The sequence below is a fragment of the Octopus sinensis genome, linkage group LG9, assembly GCF_006345805.1.
Source record: "Octopus sinensis linkage group LG9, ASM634580v1, whole genome shotgun sequence".
Taxonomy (NCBI): domain Eukaryota; kingdom Metazoa; phylum Mollusca; class Cephalopoda; order Octopoda; family Octopodidae; genus Octopus; species Octopus sinensis.
The window spans coordinates 86,163,518-86,168,739 of NC_043005.1; positions in this window are offsets into that span (position 1 = coordinate 86,163,518).

Below are 5,222 nucleotides of genomic sequence, written 5' to 3' on the forward strand. Positions count from 1 at the left end.
ATATTTATATTATGAGTAAAATATGTGTAAATATGTGTAAAATATTATGTGTAAAGAATGTGTAGGAAACATATAGGGAAGGTGTATTTGAGAAGGCATATGTAATTTTCTGAACTGAATGTCTTTCGCTTTGTGTAATATATGCGCACACACACACACAACACACAAACACACACAAACACACACCGCATATAATATATATATATGTATATAATATATCTATATCTATATATATATATATATATATATATATATATATATATGCATGTAAGTATGTATTGTGTATATATATATATTTCGTTTTTGGATTTGGTTTGCAAGATTTTTTATGCGAGTTCGTGTGTTGAAGCCTATTCTGTTGTGTGTGGGGAGAGTAATTCTCTTTTGGTACCTTATAATTTAACACACCCACCGGTAAAAACTATTGATGACTTTGCAAAACGCAACGAAAATTTTAGAAAATAAAAAAATAAAAAATAAATAAGTGGAAATTTTACCGGGGGCTGTGTTAGATTAAGGCACCAAAATAGAATGATTCTCCCCAGACACAACACTATATATATAAGAAATTTTGGTATCCAGAAACTTCAAACCTTTCTTCTAAACACTTGCACAAAATTCCTTTCAAGAACTTCATTTACATCAGTATTTCTCAACCATTCTTTGACTGTGCACCGCTTTGATTCCTGTTTTACTGGGGGTGTGGTCCCTTCTCAATGCTTAAAAAATCCTGTTATCAAGGTTACATACAAGGATTAAGATGCACGCTTACCTGTGTGGTAAGAAACTGAAAGTAGCTCGTCGTATATATATATATATATATATATATAATATACATACGATGGGCTTCTTTCAGTTTCCGTCTACTAAACCCACTCCAAAGGGTGTGATGGGCCCGAGGCTACAGTAGAAAAACTCTCGTCGAAGGAGCTACTTAGTGGGACTGAACCTGGAACCACGAGGTTGGTTAGCAAGCTACATACTACACAGCCACTCCTGCGCCTATACATATACACATACAGACATATATATATATATATATATATATATAGATAGATAGATAGATAGATAGATAGATAGATAGATAGATAGATAGATAGATAGATAGATATGTATGTATGTATGTATGCATGTATGTATGCATATATATTCATGAATGTGTGTCTTTGTCTCTGTTTGTCCCCAATCTAGGTGCTGGTGTTTTGTGCTTGTAACATAGCGTTTCAATAAAAGAGACCGATAGATTAAGTACCAGGCTAAAAGAGAAAATATTATTTGTAGTGTGGTCGATTCGTTCGACTTGAAATTCTTCAAGGCCATGCCGTAGCATGGCTGCAGTCTAATGCTGAAAGGAGTAACCTGTAAAAGAGAATATTTTCATAATTAAATATTAAGATAAGATTTGTATTAAAAATTAAGATATTTCGTATAATGTAGGAGCAGATCCAGTTTATTAGACATAAATTTTTACAACAAAATCTTATAAAGACCCCGCCATCAGGGGTCATCTGAATGACGGTTAAGAACCACTGATCTAGATGTTTGCTACAAATATAAAGCCATATATGGCCAATCGGAGGATAAACTGCACTGATTTCTTATTTGATGGTGCGTGGAATTGTTTAGAGACAAATAAAGTAGAAAAAAACTTCTTCGTATTGAGTTTCAAAATATCCATCAAAAATTACGCTATAACACTCTTAATACATTTATACACCGTATTGATGCCATAAATCTCGTTCTTCCGTTCTTTCGTAGACGAAAACAGTAATACTATTAGTATCGATATCACGCACCCATTAAAATCAATTACTTTGTCATAGTAATTGCTTTCATAGATAAGAAACCTTAGTAGTGTGATTTTCACTCATCTCTACTGGTTGGTTTGGTAAACAACATTCAAGTGAGAGGTCATGGCCAGATGCGACGTTCATTGTTGTGTTATCCACCAGAAACTTTTTAGCTTACCGACATCACAATTGGAACCGAAATAACATTCGGAATATACACACATGAAGTGTTCTATTTAGAAATAATAAGTAGCTAATATTTTACACACACACACACACACACACACATACACACAAGTGTGTGTGGGTATGTGTGTATATGTAATATACGTATATATATATGCATGTACATATATATATATATATGTATATATATATATATGTATGTTATATATGTATATATATGTATCTATGTATATATTATATATATATATATATATATATATTATAACTATCTACACACATTTTTCTCTTTTGTTTCTCACCTTGTTTTTTTCTGTGCCCCTTTCTGTAGAAGAGCGTAGGCTCGAAACGTAAAAGACTTTTTCTATTCCTAAGCGTTATACTAATACATCTGTTTGTTTTGTACACCACCTGTCTTCGTCTTTTTTTTTTCGTAAACTCTCCCTATATATAACTATCATTATATATGTGTGTGTGTGTGAGTGTGTTTGTGTGTATGTATGTGTGTTTGTGTGTGTGTTTGTGTGTGTATGAAATGAGATTCAAACACATTTTCTGTCAAATAAATAGGAGTGGTGAGCAGATTAACATTTTCTCTCACTTTCATTCGGTAAATACTAAAATTTACGTACCATTAGGTATTACTAGTTAAGTACCAAGTATATTGATGCACCATAACAAGAGTCGCAAAAATAAAATTTACTGAACGCCTCACTTACTTCTTCGCTCTTTCTACACATCCTAAATTTTGAACTAAGATACAAATAATATATTAGAATCAAAGATAATGCATGAGAATGTTGTGAGTAATGTCCAATAATGTACTTGATTTACGCATCACTGAATAATTTAAGATGTAATAATATCACGTGTGATATAGAAGTAACATGTTTTTTTTCCATGTGCTCTCTCTCTCCCTCTATATATATATATAAATATATATATATACATATATTAGAAGGTTTGGAGATGATGTACACACACACACATACACACACACACACACACACACACACACACATATATATATATATATATATATATATTAGAAGGGTTGGAGACGATGTACAGGTATTTTATACATTCTTTCAGATACAAAACACACATACACACACACACACACACACACACACACATATGCTCTCTCTCACTTTCTCCCCATTCATCACCCTCTTGTACTATCTCATATCGCTCCCCAACACTACACACTCAATAACACTATAAAAATGGTCAAATTTTTTCACAAGAACTTAGTTCAATTTGAAAACTCCACTAGAATGGGCGATATATGATGTATAAAAACATGTAATATACAAATAAATATCTGTAAATAAAAAACATCCGAATTTCTGAGTACCTCATTTCTTCTAATATATATACACACACACACACATATATATATATATATATATTATATATATATATATATGCATGTATGTATATGTATATATTATATATATATATATATATATATATATATATAATATATATATATATATATATATATATATATATATATGTATATGAATATATATATATATGAGGAGTAATTCAGGGAAGAGTTTGGAGTCGCAAACAAAGATTGTCACTAATCTGCATCCTGTACGCTTAGCGGCGGGAAATTGTATTTTACAATGCTCGTTCGCACATTGGTAAATTGGATCATTGACGGTTTCGATGAGCCTATTTCTTTTAATGCGAGAAATTCAGTACAAATTTTACGATTAATTATTATCACCAATAACCACATATATCGTGCATTGGGTTAACTGTCACCTTGTCGAATGCATAATATTGGATTTTGCCAAGACCTTGCAAGCAAGTTTTATCGAGTAGCTAGAATATTAGCATCTGTTTAAACGTTAAATTTCATTAAGAAAATGAAATTTATAGAAAGTGTAAAAATATGAGGAAAGTTTTAAAATCCGATCGTAAATACAATATATGAAATAGAAGAATAAGTACATGTGCGTTAATTATTAAAATATATTTCGCTTCATGAAGAAATTAGCAGCGTGTTTCGAAATATTTCAGTTATTTGTCTACAGTTCATTATTTTCTACCATGGCTGTCAAATGATCAAATGATTACCATACTTGCAACAATAAAATTTTAATGTTTGTTTTAACTGATTAGACAAATGAATAATTAATAAAATATGACCAGGAAAGGAGAGTTGGAAAATGTAACACCAAAAGCTAGCAACATTAGTGAGATTACAGTGATTTGTGAAGAGTGCGGATATTTATTGCTATCATCTTCATAATCACAATTGGAATTTGTTTATTTAATGCCAACTATAGACCCATTACCATTAATACATCATTGCAATTAATGCCTTACAGCATTTTGTCGCTTCTATCCATGTGCTGTGTATTTAGGTTTGCTGTGTTTTTCTTTAGCAATTTATTTAAACGAAATTTATGAAATAAATTAACAGTTACACACAGATTGTTTTATATGTGCCTCGTCATGATGTCACTAACAAAATCTCTGTGAAATACTAAGTGAAATAATATTTATATTATGTAAATTCTGTGAATAGAATCACTTATTTATCGTCCAGTACTATTACAATTTTCATCAATAAGAAGTAATATAAATATTGGCTTCATCTTTTGGCACAAGGCCAGCAACGTTGGAGACGAGGGTAAGTCAATTAAATCAATCCCAGAGCTGAACTGGGACTTTTTTTATCGACTCCCGAGAGATGAAATGTAAAGCCAATATCAGAGGGATTTGAACTCAGAACGTGAAAATGGACGAAATGACGCTAAGCATTCAGGTCCGGCATGCTAACGATTCTGCCATCTCACCGCCTTAAATAATATAAATATTATTATCTGAAATAGAAAATGCCTAATAATTTTAACGTATTTGTAATAAAAAAAACCCCCCCAAAAAAGCAAGCAAACGTACCTTAGAATGTGTTTTATGGAATTGAGAGGAGAGGAAATAAATCGCATCGTGTTCGGTGATGAAAATTTCACAGATGAATGATTTTCTTTCTTTTCCTGGAAATCAACCGATTTCACATTTGTAGTATAAAACATTGTTACAAAACAGAACGAGATGTCTACTATGGATGAAACTTTTAGATCTTCTAGATGCATCTGCCTCTCTCATTATCCTGATTTTTTTTTTATGTTTCCCTGACACATAAATCACCAATCGCTACCTCAAACCTTAACATAGCAGAACTGAAAAACCCTTTGAAATTCCGTTCCTACTTCCATCCATAAACTGATA